Source organism: Apodemus sylvaticus, chromosome 2, assembly GCF_947179515.1.
Source record: "Apodemus sylvaticus chromosome 2, mApoSyl1.1, whole genome shotgun sequence".
Classification (NCBI taxonomy): domain Eukaryota; kingdom Metazoa; phylum Chordata; class Mammalia; order Rodentia; family Muridae; genus Apodemus; species Apodemus sylvaticus.
The window spans coordinates 176608973-176625477 of record NC_067473.1 but is presented as its reverse complement, the minus strand read 5'-3'; positions in this window follow the sequence as shown (position 1 = coordinate 176625477).

Genomic DNA, 16505 nt, shown 5'->3' with positions numbered 1-16505 from the left:
TAGCTTTTCCCATTTTTAAGTACCGGTGCTGTTCCTGATAGTATTGATGGAAACCGCTGCATTAAAGATGCAGATGGGGTAAATATATTATTTGCACAATGATGCTGTGTCTCTAGGTGTGGTTGGCATTCTAGAAGTATTATTATCACAGTGAAAATATGAGTTTAAAGTATGCTTCTGTGTTACAGATCTGGGAGCTGAGTTTCCATTGCTTCCAGTTATATGGTACATTCAGTAGAAATATGACAACTGGCTGAATGCTGCATGCTAGCCCTGAAAAGCGGCAGCACATAGAAAGCCTTAGTTTCTGAAGACACCTTTCGTCTTATGGGGGAGACTTGGCATATGGCCCAGGACATCTCTTCCCTCATTTCATGTTTCAAGCTGGCATTGAATGTGCAATCCTCTTGCTTCAACCCCCGGAGTACAACTATTGCAGGCATGGTAGAACATACCTTTAATGACAGTCATTTTTAAAGTGCCATGCATGAAGATTTTTCCTACATGCATATCCTGTACATGGGATACTCATGGAGACCTGCAGGGAATGTTGAGTCTTCTGGAATTGGAGTCACAAATGGTGACTTTGTGGTGCTGTGAACTAAAAAACCCCAGGACTGGTCCTCTGTAATAGTAGCAAATACTCTTAAGCACAAAGCCATTTATCTAGCATATAAATCATTTTTATTCATTGTTTTTATGACAATAATTATAATTACTCTAATGTATTTACTCATTTAATAAATATTTAGCTTATGCATCTTCTATTGTAGACATATGTAATATGCCCGGGCCCTTGCAAATATACCAGCATATATTTATATTACTTACTAACATAACATATGTAACTTCTAAACTTTGCCTAACTTTAGGAACAAGAATATTAAGGAACTCCTCTGTGAAGTTTGGCATTAGACTGAAGGAGCTAACACTTCAGTTATTTCAAGTCCTTATGCATATTTAAAATCAATGAACCAGTTAATTATTGTATTGCAGCCAAATCTACTAAGATTTCTTTCCACATGACCAATTTAATGTTTGAATTTATTAATTAAAAATAATTAGAAAATCATTTAGTTAAAATAAAAACCTCTCGTATGAATTCAAATGCCCAAAGTCACAGCAAATAGTGCCTGTGGATTAATATCAGTAGTTCTGATTGCTAAGAGACGTGGTTTGCATAGCAATTCTGTCATTTGCAAACTACTAGCTTTGAAAAACAATTTTAGTCTCATTGTTTCTTCTTCTATAAGATAGAAATAATATTGATGAAATTCTCACTAAGTTCCCACAGGGCCTGCTGAATAGATAAGCTTCTAATGAATATTCAGTATATATTATTTGTTTCTGTAATTATGTTATGTTTGTAACACAGCAATATACTATGTTACATGAAAATGGAAAAAGTATATCTGGAGGTATGGTTTCTTAAACATTGATAAGGTATATTTAAGATTACATTTTAATTCCTTATATGTACAGATTAAATTGTACATATTGTGTGTCAATGATGTTTTGAAGTATATGAACATTGTTGTAAAAATTAACTAGATTTTTAAAAGATTCATTGCACACTTATCAGTTTTTAGTAAAAGTGCCAAATTTCCACTATTTCTGCGTTTTCAAGAGTAAATACTTTATTACTAGTTATAGTTGCCTTAGTATATAGTAGCCCTCTTCTTCTAACTGTGAGTGTTTTGATATTTCAAGCAATATTCCTCATTGTTTTTCCCTTCTTCACTGTAATCATTGATAATGATGAATCTATTGTATTATTCCAAGAAATTGGCTTTTTTCTAAAGTTCTATAACAGAGGGATTTCATGTAGTATTAACTTTCTGTGCCTGGTCCCTGTCACTTAGCCTAATATTTTATTTTTTCTTTCATTGTGTTGCCAATGGGAGAACACAGACCAGTCATTAGCATTTCCTCTAATTTCTATAGTGCAGACTCTTTCTTACTCTCTCATTGCTGAACACATACTATGTCCTTATATAGAGCTTCCATCTACAGGAGAGTGCAAATCTCTCTAACATGCATATTTTATTGGAATAAATGTTATACCTTGGCTCAGATTGCTAGAGCTTATACTTGAATTTCTTGTTATGATTATTAGAAGTTTTAATACTAAGTTAAATGAAATTTTCAAAAATGGGCATCAGTATTATTTAATATCTTAAATGAAAATCATTCTGTACTTCTCCATTCACTAAGATGTTTGCAATGGATTAGTTCTATAGGGTCTATATTGTGCTTCTTCTATAATTAATTCGTAGAGTTACCTTTATCATGAAATAGCATTGTCATTATCATCTGCCAATGAGCTACATCACACTAATTAATTGTTCTATCTTTGTCAGAAGTCATAATGGGACAAATTAATAACTATCAGGTGATCAACCTGAAATGATCTGCTTTGGATTATTACATAATCTGTAATAGGTGTGCCCTTATTAAGCAAGACTGTAAGGGATTCATTTTAGGAAAGATTCCTGCTATTAATATGCCTTTTCTGTTATTGTTAAACATTATAAAAATCACTAAGTAAAATTACACCCTTTTGGAACAGATCTCTGAAGATCCATGAAGATATATTGTCTTATAGTGATTCTACATAGACAAATAGATGACTTAAGTCTTAATGATGAGCCTATAAGAATACCTAAAATTATGTCTGTGGTTATTAAGCTCTTTTATAACAGGGCTGCTATTAGGTCATTTTCTGATAGTCAAAACTGCAATAAGAACTCTACCAGTCTCTCAAGTATCACCAGTTAATTGCTTTTAGATGATAACCAGACTTTCTCCCACTCAGAGCACATTCCAAGAGGTTATAACACAACCAAAGGTCATAAAAAGAGAACTAATGATTTATTATAGGTGCTAGGACAGAACAAAAAATATTGACTGGGTTTATCTATACAAAGCTTCACTAATAACTTAGTTATGGTTTTAAACCTTCAGTGAACCTGTGGAGCTGAGAAAGATGTTGTATGTTTAGCCAGATAATTACTCCTAATGGATATGCATGTAACATTCTCTGTTGTAAATTTCTATTTCAATTTATGATCTGATTTTTGTGTGAACTTGTGATGAGCTTTGTAACATGTGTTCATGTGTTCTGAAAGATGTTTAAGTGCTGAGGGCAAAGAGTCAGAAGTGACGTAAGAAGAACTGAGCTGAGAAGAACTAAGCTGAGAAGAATTGATCTATGAGAGGGAACTGCGCTGAGGAGAAGTTTGTAAACTTTGTAATCTATGATAGGTGCACCCTTATTAAGCAAGACACAACCAAACTCACGAATTTAGAAGTACAGACATTGCTTTCAGAGAAAATGCATTGAGAGTAATTGTGACCTCAGAGCAAAAGAGAACAAGATTAGAAAGAAAATGCAGAGTGGAATAACTTGGAAACTATAGGTGAAAAAAAAAAACAGATTAAGAGAGCCAAGGACCACGCCTCCCACTGATACCCAACAAGGCATTCCTCTGCCACATTTTTGACTGCAACCATGTGTACAGGGAAATCGAGGTGAGGTGGGGTGCGTGTAGGTTGGGTAGAGGGGCATATATGTGGAGGCAGAGGTTAGGAGGAGTAGTTAGAGGCCTTTGGGGAAGGGGGAAATTGGGAAAGGTTTTACCATTGGAAATGTAAATGAAGATAATATTCAATAAATAAAATTTAAAAATATCTAAGAGAGCAATGCACAGAATGCAGAGGGAAAGAAGAAAAAAGAAGCTGCAGAGAGCAGAAGGAGCAGGCAGGCTTCTCCTTACCATGGGACAGAACAGGTCCTTTCTTTTTTTTTTTTTTTTTTTTGTTATTTTTTTTTATTCGATATAATTTATTTACATTTCAAATGATTTCCCCTTTTCTAGCCCCCCCCCACTCCCCGAAAGTCCCGTAAGCCCCCTTCTCTTCCCCTGTCCTCCCTCCCACCCCTTCCCAGTTCCCCGTTCTGGTTTTGCCAAATACTGTTTCACTGAGTCCAGAACCAGGGACCAGTCCTGCTTTCTTCTTGTATCTCATTTGATGTGTGGATTATGTTTTGGGTATTCCAGTTTTCTAGGTTAATAACCACTTATTAGTGAGTGCATACCATGATTCACCTTTTGAGTCTGGGTTACCTCACTTAGTATGATGTTCTCTAGCTCCATCCATTTGCCTAAGAATTTCATGAATTCATTGTTTCTAATGGCTGAATAGTACTCCATTGTGTAGATATACCACATTTTTTGCATCCACTCTTCTGTTGAGGGATACCTGGGTTCTTTCCAGCATCTGGCAATTATAAATAGGGCTGCTATGAACATAGTAGAGCATGTATCCTTATTACATGTCCTTTCTTAACAACAAGGCAGGCTTAGTCTTATAAGAAGGAACAAACCTGCCGGGCTGTGGTGGTGCACGCCTGTAATCCCAGCACTCTGGGAGGCAGAGGCAGGCAGATTTCTGAGTTCAAGGTCAGCCTTGTTTACAGAGTGAGTTCCAGGACAGCCAGTGCTACACAGAGAAACCCTGTCTCGAAAAAAACCAAACCCAAAATAAATAAATAAACAAACAAACAAACAAACAATCCTTTTTTTCCCCTAACAAACATTGGTTTAATTCATTTAGCATTAAAAGGATAGAAGCTTTTTCTTTCTCTATACAATAAAGATTGGAGCTCATTTTTCATCCAGAATGAGTGAGCTCTTTCTGCACTGGTGCTTGGTCTTTGCTCCATATGCATATGTAAGTATGGATGTGTGTGTAAGTATGTAATTGTGAAAATGAATGCAAGCTGAGCCCAACTGGTTTGAATGGAAATGTACAAATGAGCATGCTTGAATCTGTATGTGAATTTACTGAGATTATGCATATTTGCTTATGTAAAAGGTTTTCCTTCTGCCAGTGTTATTCTCTTTTGCTTCAATAGAAGTTTACTGCTCCAAATTTCTCCCTAGGCTGACAAGAAAGAGGCATCCGGACTAAAGGAAAAGACTCTAGCAATTAATCCTTTACTTTAGCTCCCACTGTTTAAGAATGAGGTGCTAAATGCCAGAGATTGCAGTTTCTGGCCTCAGAGGATCACAGAAGACAGGTCAGCTACAATAGCATAGTAACTTAAACATTGATAAGTAAACTTTTTATTATTATACAGCAACCCTAAATGTCTTGTAAAACAAAGTCTTACACTCCGCAGATGCTCTTCCCTCTCTGCTGCCTCAAGAAGAACAGGCAAAAGCAACAGACAAGAAGGAAGAACTCCGACTGGGCTGCCCTCCCACGCCTGCATATGTAGAGCCATCCTTGCATACCTGAGATCAAACATTGGCTCATGATGAATAATCTTAATGTGCCATTGTAGGCAGTTTGTTTGCTTAGTCTCTGAGAAATCTGTAGCTATAATCAATAAATATTGGCATACCATTACCCGCTTTTTATTGTCTCCTTTGCTTTGCCTTCAAATGAGGTAAATGCTGAGCTCATAGAACGAACACGCGAACCATCCTTCCTGCTCTACCTACTTGAGATACCTTGATAAGAGTTGTCCTCGGATATTTCGAAGTTTGATATGATCTATCATCAAGACAAGAGGTGTTGAGGCGTGGTTGGATGTGAGACTTCTCCCCCAGTCCATTCCATTTCAGTTTGCCTAGCCATCATGAATCAGTAAGTTTTAAAAATCACTTTGTGTTCCTATTTTCTTAGTTTGTATGTCTAGGTTTTTTTAACCCGTTTATTGGATTATTGTTCAACTTTTATGTCCTATGCTCCTTGCTATTTCTGTGGTACTGCTTTAACTATTCTCTATAACTTGATTAAGCTTGTGCCTAAGCTTCCTTCATACCTTTCATTCCATTCTCCTGTAATTGTATATTTTCATGCAATGTTTTAGTTAAGAGATGTACTATTTGGCAAGATTAGTTCAGCTGTGGGTTGTTTTTAATTGCAGTTTTCATTTAGAAATTGAACCTCTCTGAGTAATTTCTCTGAAATTATTTCTCTACCCATTCTTGTGTGTGTGTGTTTGTGTGTGTGTTTGTGTGTGTGTGTGTGTGTGTGTGTGTTCTGTGTGGTCTCAACGTTAATTAAGCTTCCTCAACAAAGCATCTATTTTAAGCCATTGTCATACAGTTGGCTTAGTCCGTCTTTCCAGTATCATTTACTGTGAATGCATATCATCCATTTGTTAAAACTGTGGTTCTTCATGGTTGTTGGTCCTAGTGAGTGCCTATTCATCTAGATTAGCTTACGGAAGAACTCACCTGGCCATCTGAGACTGAGTCTATGCAAAGGTTTTCTGAAAATCATTGGATGTGAACTACTTTGGCTGCTGCAGTACTCTGGGTTCCCCCGGGCCCTGGAAAGGTATAGTTATTGAAGCAGGGGCTGGAATGCTTTGAGCCTTGAGGCTGCACAACCTCAGACTGAAATCCTATGAGTTCCTAAACTGTGGAAGCATGTGAGTCCTGAATACATGGCTTCTATGGACTGTCTGGCTGCATAGCTTATCCATAACCTAAGGCCACTGCAATTGGTTGATCACATAAGCCAGAACTCACTGGTCTGGCAATATCTGGAAGTGTTTGGGTATAACACTGTGTCTATAAGATCAAACTGTGGGTACCTATCTGGTTCATGACTATGATTTCTTTTATTTTTCTCCCCTCAGTTTCTACTGGGTGGTTGGTAATGCTCTGCACCGTATGTTGGGTGAGAGTGAAGGAAGGATGTTATGAGAAATGGAAAACTTACCTTGTTTTTCAGTCTTATTTGTCTCTTGTTATTTTACTATTGACAGGTATTGTGACCTCACTTCTGTTCTCCTTAGAACATACATTTGTGTGAGAGAGTGCGATGTAGGGCATTGCATGGGAGCAATCCTTCTAGTCCCATCCTTCCAACTCACTCTGTCCTTCAAAGGAAAATACACAAAAAGCAATTAAGACAGTGTTGTTTTACATGCAGAAATTTAGTCTATCAATGCTTTCTTTTTATCACAGTATATTTCGATTGTATGATTATAAATATACAAACATTTCCATTTTATTGATTCCAATGTAACTTTGGACAAGAGAACATTTCTTAGTCTCTTGATTTGGTAAGTTTGATGTTTCAGTCTACTGTCTAATTGGAGTCCTGCTTTAAAAGACATCTTTTTGAGTGCATTTTCTTTGACTTTTGCGTGGAAACAATTTATTTCCCATTTATTCTTCATTTCCACTCTCTCTTTAACACACAGTGGTTTAAAATGTGCAACATTCTTCCTAGTTTTATATCAATAAAGGTAACAAAGAGAATAAAGAAAGGAAAAAAACTTTCAATGATGCTGTCCAACATTTAGACTTTCACTTGATACTTAAATCATTATTTGTAGAACTGTATATATTTACAGCTGATAGCTAAACAAAATGTTAGCAGATTTTTTTCTATTTTTCTATGCATGTCATTTCTGAAGTACATGGCTACCTTGACTTCTCAAAAGTTTTAATGACTATAAGTGAGAGAAATATTCATAACACTACACCTCCATCTGGGGACCATAATAGAAACATTTAGTGTTATCTTCTTTGGGGATCTGTGCCCTATAAAATGGCGAGTATGTTGTCACTATCACTTTCCGATCAAATAACAAAAATTCAAATGGAACAAGAGAACTTGAGCACCACACAATTAACTAGGCCAATGTAGATTTGAAGCCTGTACTGCAGGCTTGAACTCTAAGCTCTGTAGTTAAAAACGCATCTATTTTATGAAAACAAGGTGCTCCATGCAATTGATTTTGAAGCCTTGTAACTTCCTTCACTGTCTTTGTAATCCTGAGCATCAATGTACTTGTATTGTAGTGCATAATATTAAATTTTAATCTTACAATTGATGGATCGTATTTAATGATTCTTGCTCTTTTATTATTTCTTTTCCTGACATTCAGTGCTTTAATTTTCCCTGGTAGCCAGGTACTCATTAGTGGGTCAGAGTGAGTTACGGAAGCAAAGCAGTTTGGCTCTGCACAAAGATAAGAACATGTTTGGAACTTTGATCTTTGCAGGCATCTGTTCTTCAAGTGTGGAACTGTTTCAAACAAACCTTGGTTTTGCGCCTAGTTTCGGGGATCTCAATAGCTTTGCGCATTTCCATTCACCTAGTTTTAAAAGTTAACCTGACATCTGACTGTTTTTACTTTTACGACTAAACCTGGACCAAAGCATCTTTGATTTCATTTTCAAGCTTGCTTTTTATCAATCACCAGTTTAAATCCTTTCCCTATGGGTTTTCACCTCACAGGGGTGCTCATGCTAAATCAGATTTGTAACTGCTATTCTCCAACATAAAGATTGTCATAATTTGGTACCTGATTTACTTTGTTTTAATTTTGTCTGTTATACTGCTATTGAGTGCAGACTTAACCTTTACATCAGGACATTATTTCAGTTCTAAAATGTTTGTGAAAGGAAAAAAATTCATTTCATGTCTTGAAATCATCTTGACCTGATGTCTGTGTATGTTGAGCAATATGGGTCAGGCACTGTCACTTTGTACTCGGAGAATCTGTTTTTCCAGCACCGTGCATTGATGGCTGTCCTTCCTCCATTATATATTTCTGTGATGTAGTGGGAAATGGCTAAAACTATAGTTCCACCCTGCCAGGCCTCTGTTTTGAGTCCTGGCAGGTCTCCCTCCTGCCCAGCACCCACTCCTTCCAAGTATCCTGCAAAGCATGACTCTTAAGCTTGAGTAGTTAACCAAATATATTTTACGTATATGAAACTCCCAATTTCATAAAGCCAATTTACAATGATAAGATCTTACCCCAATATGTCTAAGCTCTCAGCACATCAGAAACACATCTGACGCCATCTGGTTCCACATGTCGTCTTCTCCTCTGTGTCTTCCTCTGCTCCCTCGTGCAGCTCCCAGGATCCCCCCCCCTCTCTCTCTCTCTCTCTCTCTCTCTCTCTCTCTCTCTCTTTCTCTCCGTCCCTCCCTCCCTCCCTCCCTCTCTCTCCCCCTCCTTCTCTTAGCTCCTCCTTCTCTCTCCCCTCCAATCACTGCCATGATGTAAATGGATAGGAAACATCTCCCAACACTGTGACAGTCAAGAATCAGCTAAAGAAAATGTGTGGATATATGTCCAAGTTTTCTGTTGAGTTTCTATGTGCCTGTGTATACTTTTGTATAGTACCTGATCTTGCTCTTACTCTATCATTGTAATGGATTTCAACACTAGGAATTATTATGCATCCAGCTTTGTTCTTTTCCCTCAAATTTGCCTTGGCCGTTTAAGATTTGGAAATTCCCTATGAGTACTGCAAGTCTATGGCATATAAGTTTTGCCAAAGTTGGGTCACCTTTTTAAGTTTATTTTAAGCATTCCAAAGTTACCACATGATGCCATTGTCATTTGGTTTCTTTTCCAATACATTGCACAGTGTGTAGAATGCTACTAATTTTATACATTTATTTTGAATTCTGAAATTGCACTTTTTTTGTAGTTGGAATATTTTGACGTGAAATCTTCAGACATTATTCTATGTAAAGCTGTGTCACTTGCCAGGATATACAGGTTGACTTTCCTCCTTCCGGTTTGATCTTATATCTCCTTTCAATTGCTTAACTGCATTCCTACAATTCACAGCCCTGTTTTAATCAAAGTGAGCATCACTGTCTTCCCCAGCTTGTCAACATGTCGACATTTCATACTCAGTAATATAGTTATCTTCCAGTTCTTTGTACACATCACTGATGTTGCTGGTCTATTTCTTATTCATAACTGATTGAAACTTTTTAAAACAAGAAGAAATAGCTCACATTTCTTAAGAAAAAATGTTTTCTGTATCTATTGCTACATCACGTAAGCTAAATTTCCTTTGTGATATCAGAATTACTCATTGTACATATAAAGCCACCTTTGACTTTCTCAAAAAAATATCATCTTGATTTCAGTGTGAATACTTAAAGTGGTTTTAGATTTGATTTGCTGATAGTTTGTTGGAGACTTCCAGAATAGTCTACTCCTCTGTTGTTGAGACAAACATCATTAAGAACCTAGAGAAAAGATGGTTTATTTTTGGTTATAAATCCAGAGAGTGAAGGAGAGAGAGAGAGAGAGAGAGAGAGAGAGAGAGAGAGAGAGAGAGAGAGAGAGAGAGAGAGAGAGAGAGAGAGAGAGAAACCATTGGGAAGGCAGAACAAAAGGAACATGGAGCACAGTCCTCACAAAAAGAAGAGGCTTTGGCAGCCTATAAATCCTCAAAGCTTGGCCCCAATAATAAATTTCTTCCAGCCCAGTTTCACTTCCTCTAGGTTCCATGAACTTCCTCAGCAGCACCACTGAGAGCAATGGCTCAAATACAGGAACTTTTGGGTGACATTTCTTATTCAAATCTTACCAGTCCCATGAGCATGGTGCTATATCATAGCTGCAATTCTCATACCACTCAGGATTCAGCTACAAGACAGCTCATCTCTGTGAGCAACCATCTGTAGACACACAGACCTCCCAGTACAACATTCACTAATTCATACAAATGTGTAAAGCAGAATTTAAGCTACCTTCTCCGTGTTTCGGCGTGGGCCTAGACAGTGATTCAGGGGGCTAAAGATACTTGTCATATAAACCTGATAAGTCAATTTCATATCTGGAGTTCCTTTAAAGGTGAAAGGAGAGAGCTGAGTTCACACACTTGTCCTTTGGATTCCACGTGTGCCTGGGGCAAGTATGGCCCCCTAGGACACACAAGCATCAGTGAAAATAATACATAATTGTTTCAGGCAAAATAAGAGAACCTGATTCACGGGATCATGGTAAGAATTAAATGAATTGGTATTTTTAAATCTTGTAGTACATTTGTTGTTTGAGGTGGGCTAAATGTCACTGTGTAAACATAATTCAGAGAAACAAAATACGATAGCTTTGTTCAAATGGAAATTATAAACTAAGAAGGTCATTGTGTGGATATGTCTGGTTTAAAGTTGTCTTCAAGGAAGAATCTTGTGAAAAAGCAATTTAAGAATTCAGCAAATCTTTTGCATCAGTATGAGAATGTTCAGGCACTGAGTCATACTTATTATCTGTCACCTGTTTAATTATGTACTAATTGTTTAGTTTAGGGTACAGGAGACCTTTGTCTATCAAGGTGTGGGTAGAAAGACATATCCCTGATAATACAAGAACTTAAATTATCCATAGTTTTTGAAGCCTTTGTGTAGATATTAAGAGAAATTTTAGAACAGAATGTTCTGAAGCTCTTGTGTGTGTGTATACACGCACACACACACACACATACACACACATACACCACACACACACACACACACACATATATATATATATATATATATATATATATTAAAATTAAGTTAATCCAAGCCTTGTGGTGTCTACTCCTATAATCCCAGGATTCAGGAGGTTGAGGTAGGAGGCTTAAGAGTTTGATGCCAATCTAAGCTACACAATGAAACCTTTATCCAACAAGTGATGAATTGAACACATGTTTGATATAAATGCATTTTCTATATAATATATTGTATATACTATCTATAAAATAATTGCCAAACTTTTAAAATAAATGAAACAATATTTTAAAGTAATTTTTAGTCCTTATTCTTCATAGCGTAGGTTATTAACAAGCATTAGGAAAACATGTTTTCTCAGGGCAATGCATTGTGATAATGGTTGGTCCCCATGAACCTTTCAAATGAGCGACCCCATTTCTAAAATGGTTTATTTAAACAAATACTGCTTAGATGGGATGATAATTTTTCCTCTCACTTTTCTAGGTGACAGGGACCTAATCCTGAGACCAGAGTCCCGTCAGTTCTACAATGTTCTCATTGCATCTCATGACTGCATTTTTAATATTATTTTAGAAAGGCAATCTTCATAAAGATATTCATCAGGCTAGGTTTTTATTCGTGAATTTATGATTTAAATGCTAGGGCTAGGGTAGTGAGAGATCTTATCATAAAAGGGAATTACTATTTACCCTGATATCCTCAGTTCAATCCCTGAAACCCAAATGATAGAAAGGTTAGAGAGCTACATATTCACATACACACACACACACACACACACACACACACACACACACAAACACACATGTATACACACAGAGAAACATCGTGCAAATATAACAGAAGTATCCACACATTTAAACTACCACAAATGAGTTGTTCCTTGCAGTGTGCAGGAAGCAAGCTGAAGAGGAGTCCCTTACAGCCAAGGTCCTGCCTGCTCTGAAGTGTGCCCATTTGTTTCTCCTGTGCTTTCTCTGTCCTGTTTCTGGAGAGCCCAAATGAGGTTCCCCGTGCAAGTCATTATGTTAAGTACAGGGAGTGCTACATGTTTTCCTTAGTAAATGATGTAAAAAATAATTCTGCTAATAGTTTTATTTCCCATGCAATTCCCAGCAACTATTTCCATGCCCCACAATGCTAAATATTAACAATTATTTTCCTAAGTGAATTTCTCATAACGGTAGTGCATTTGTGTTCCCAAATTCACATACGTATTCAGATATTAAGAAATCCAAGGTACCGGTGCACAAGCGCCACTCCAGGTCTCTGAGTGTCTGCCGAGCCCGGGAACCGTGGCAGGTGACAGCAGCGAGCCACACACCGTCCTCATTTCTGGAGCGGTTCTCACCTCCAACTCTTCTCCTCCATTAAAACACATTCAAACATAATTAGCGGAGCATTAACATGGAAGAAATTTTGTAATTGCCAGTTGTATTGTAGCCATGGTTACATCAAGGATTTATAGCGAGGAACTCCCGGCTGGGCACGAACAGGCAGTTAGCAGGAACAGCAGTAAGGAAATGTTTGTGTGGACTTGCAGGTGTGCTGGCTGACAGGAGTGTTTGCCAAAAGTGTGTGTGTGGGGGGGGGGGGGGGAGCTAGAAGAAGAGGAAAAAAAGAAGTAGAAAGAGAATATTCGGTGACATTTAAGGTGCTAATATCTGGAAGTCAACCTTTAATTTGACAGCTTTTAGAGCTACTTAGTTTCATTCATCCAGGCGAGGCGGAGGAAATTTGAAGCACCTTTGAATTATCACGTTTTTCCACGGAGCCTTAGGCGTGTGTGGAATCCCGGCGCCATACCTCTTCCCTCACTGACCACTTTTTCTTTCCAGGTCAGTTGAAGTAAAACTTTCATTCCCTTTCGCAGACAATTAATCTTTGGCTAATTGAAGCAGCGATGCTTCAGGATAGGTTTCAGTGGGGCCTCTAAATCTCATTTAGCAAAGTGAATTCAAGGCACACGCCGCACCTAATGATGTGACAGGTGGACCGCACCGCAAGACAGCAGCCTCGCAAAAGTTGATTCTCATTAGACCCGCAGAGTCCCGCAGTCAGTTTTCTGATGGCTGAGGAACACTAATCGCATCTGTTTGCTGCTGGGTGGGATGAGGGGGGGGCGGGGGAGGCGATGAACTTGCAAGGGGGACTGAAGGAAGAAAATCAGAGGATGGGCAACATTCCCTTCCATTCTTCCACGTTTAATATCCTTGACTCCTGCCCAAAACCCCAGCAGGTCTACCGCCCACCAAGCGCTCAGCCTCCTTTCTGCTGACTCCAACCGGGTGCACCCTTTTCCTAATTAACTAAAATGGCTACGGAAAGCAGAGGCGGCCTTGTGTTGGGTGAACCAATTATTTTGAAGGGTATTAAGTCATCAGATTTACTTTTATCTTGATTGCATTGTGGAAATCGTGCATAATTAATGGTGGGGGCTTATTAGGAAAATGATTAGGCAAATTACACAGGTGTCGGATGCATTTTTTATGATAAATTTGCTAGAACAATCCTGCAATTCCATCTGTTCAGCTCACATCAGAATGTCACTCGGAAGAAATTAATGGTGCAAGAGATATAGGAAGTTAGCAGTGGCTCTGGTTGCAGATTTAGGTCTGCTGAGTATAAATACATAAACATATTAAATATATATGATCACCTAGCAATTTGCTAATAAGCACTTGATGGTACAGTTCAGTAAGTTCCTGTTTAATCTTTAAGTTGATAATAGAATGGAAACACATAAAACAAAAGATCTCAGCTCATCATTAGCCTGCTGAGTAAATGATACAACATCGATGTAAATAATAATACCCAGAGCTATAATGACTCTTTGTATTGCTTGATGGTTGCTGATGAGCAGGTAGCTTCCTACTAGCTCGAATCCTTGAAAAAATTTTATCCTTATCTACAGCTATCTCGTCTTCAGTTTCATTTAAAATGTAAATGCAATTACTTTGCCAGTCACACTTTATCGGGTGGAAATTGTGTGTTGACACAGCTTGTACACACATAAATGAATTATTTATGATCTAACACATCAGCTTGAAGGTTGATGGTGTAGGTCAATGGTATTATGTTTGTGTAGCAAGCGTGTGGCCGTCAGTTCGATACCCACGTACAAAAATGACATAGCAAATAAAATGAGAGGAGCCACTTTCCTCCTGGAATTTCATACAAGTCAAGGAGGAAAGCTGATAGGGACTTACATACTACCTGGCAGTTTATCAGCTGAGGTCAAGCCATGTTTGTCATTCACATAAATATATGTGCACAGAAATATGCTGTCTCCAGCTTTCCTATGGTAAAACAAGATGCAAATTTATAAAGTGAAATGCAGATACTGTGTACAAATACACACACACACACACACACACACACATGAAAAAAAAATAGAATTGTCTTCAACAAATTGTCAGACCTACGTTTTGTCTAATCGCTAAAAGTCATCAATTCTTAAAGCATAATTCAACTAAAGACATCAGGATATGCTTCACATTCAAGTTATTGTATGTAGCACCACCTTACGGTCTTTGGAGTCTTCAAATTCCAAGTTGTATCTTGGAATACCCAAGATACAACTCACAGACCACATGAAGCTCAAGAAGAAGGAAGACCAAAGTGTGGATACTTTGATCCTTATTGGAAAGTGGATCAAAATGCCAATGGCTCACAGCCAACCAATAGGATGACAATAGGGTCCTCAATGGAGCAGCTAGAGAGTGAACCCAAGGAGCTGAAGAAGTTTGCAGCCCTGCAGGAGGAACAACAATATGAATCAACCAGTATGCCCAGAGCTCCTAGGCCCTAAGCCACCAACCAAAGAGTACACTTGGAGGGATCCATGGCTCCCGCTACATATATAGCAGAAGATGGCCATTTCAGACATCAATGAGAGTAGAGGCCATTGGTCCTGTGAAGGCTTTATTCCCCAGAATAGGGGAATGCAAGTCAGGAAATTGGGGGAGAGGGGGAGGGGTCTGCAGGGGGAAGGGGCTTAGGGGAGGGGGTTTTCAGAGGGATAACATGGAAAGGAAATACCATTTGAAATGTAAATAAAGCAAATATTTAATAAAATACAATCAATAAAAGAAAAAAGAAAAGCTTAGATAATAGAAATAGGTGAGGAGATTTATGCAACTATATCTAATAAAATAAGGTATGAAAATTTCTAAATTATATGCTAAAAAAACTTAATAGGTAGAAGTGTATGTTGGTTTACCATGGCTAAGAGTAGCACCCTAGGCCTCCAACATACTTTGGCTAGGGGAGCTACTGTTTTATACATAATCAATTTTCAATTAATAAAGACATACCATTTTACAGTATTGCAACATATATATATATATATATATATATGTATATATATGTGTGTGTGTGTATATATATGTATATATATATACACATATATATGTTTGTGTTTATTTGATATTATTTTCATAATGTACACATGGCACGCATCCATTATCTGTACACTTGTGATAGGTAGCCAGAAACAGTTGGTCTCTGTAAGCATCAGCAGAGAACTGTGTTGAATGTGAATTTTCTTCCCAGAAATGCAGATGTTTAAGGATCAATCTAAGGACACCTTCACAAAATCTGCAAGTTACAAGACCACCATGTGATGTGCTACTCCCTATATTTTATAATCAGAGGGTTTAGCTAACAACCACACACCCTATGCAGATATCATAGTAAGTAAAAGAAAATGAGCAACAGATAAATGAGCAGATAAAGATACTGTAAATGTTGTTCAATCTTTAAAAGATATCGACAACATCTGTGTTGGCTATAGTACTGTGCACTGCACACAGGGTGACTTCTATTACTGCAGATTAAAATCAGCATGGCTAGAGTCATCCATTTATGCAGAATCATAAGGATCTGGGCAGGATTGAGGCTCAAGTTATACATATACAATCATTTCTAAAGCACTGTATTTAGGAATCAATTTAAAACTTCTATATATTTATCATATACAGTTAAATAAGAAACAGATAAACATACATATATACACACATATATAAAATTGTCACTATGGTCATCATATAAACTCCATAAGTATATTTTTAAGCATATCAACCCTGTAAGTATATCAGTCACCTTTGAAAGTTAATTTTTTTCTTCATTATTTTCTGCATGATAGTACATAGACTCTAAACTCTTGGTAAGTATTTAACCATAGGATTATGATCCGTGAAGCTAGACTTTCAATATGACATACA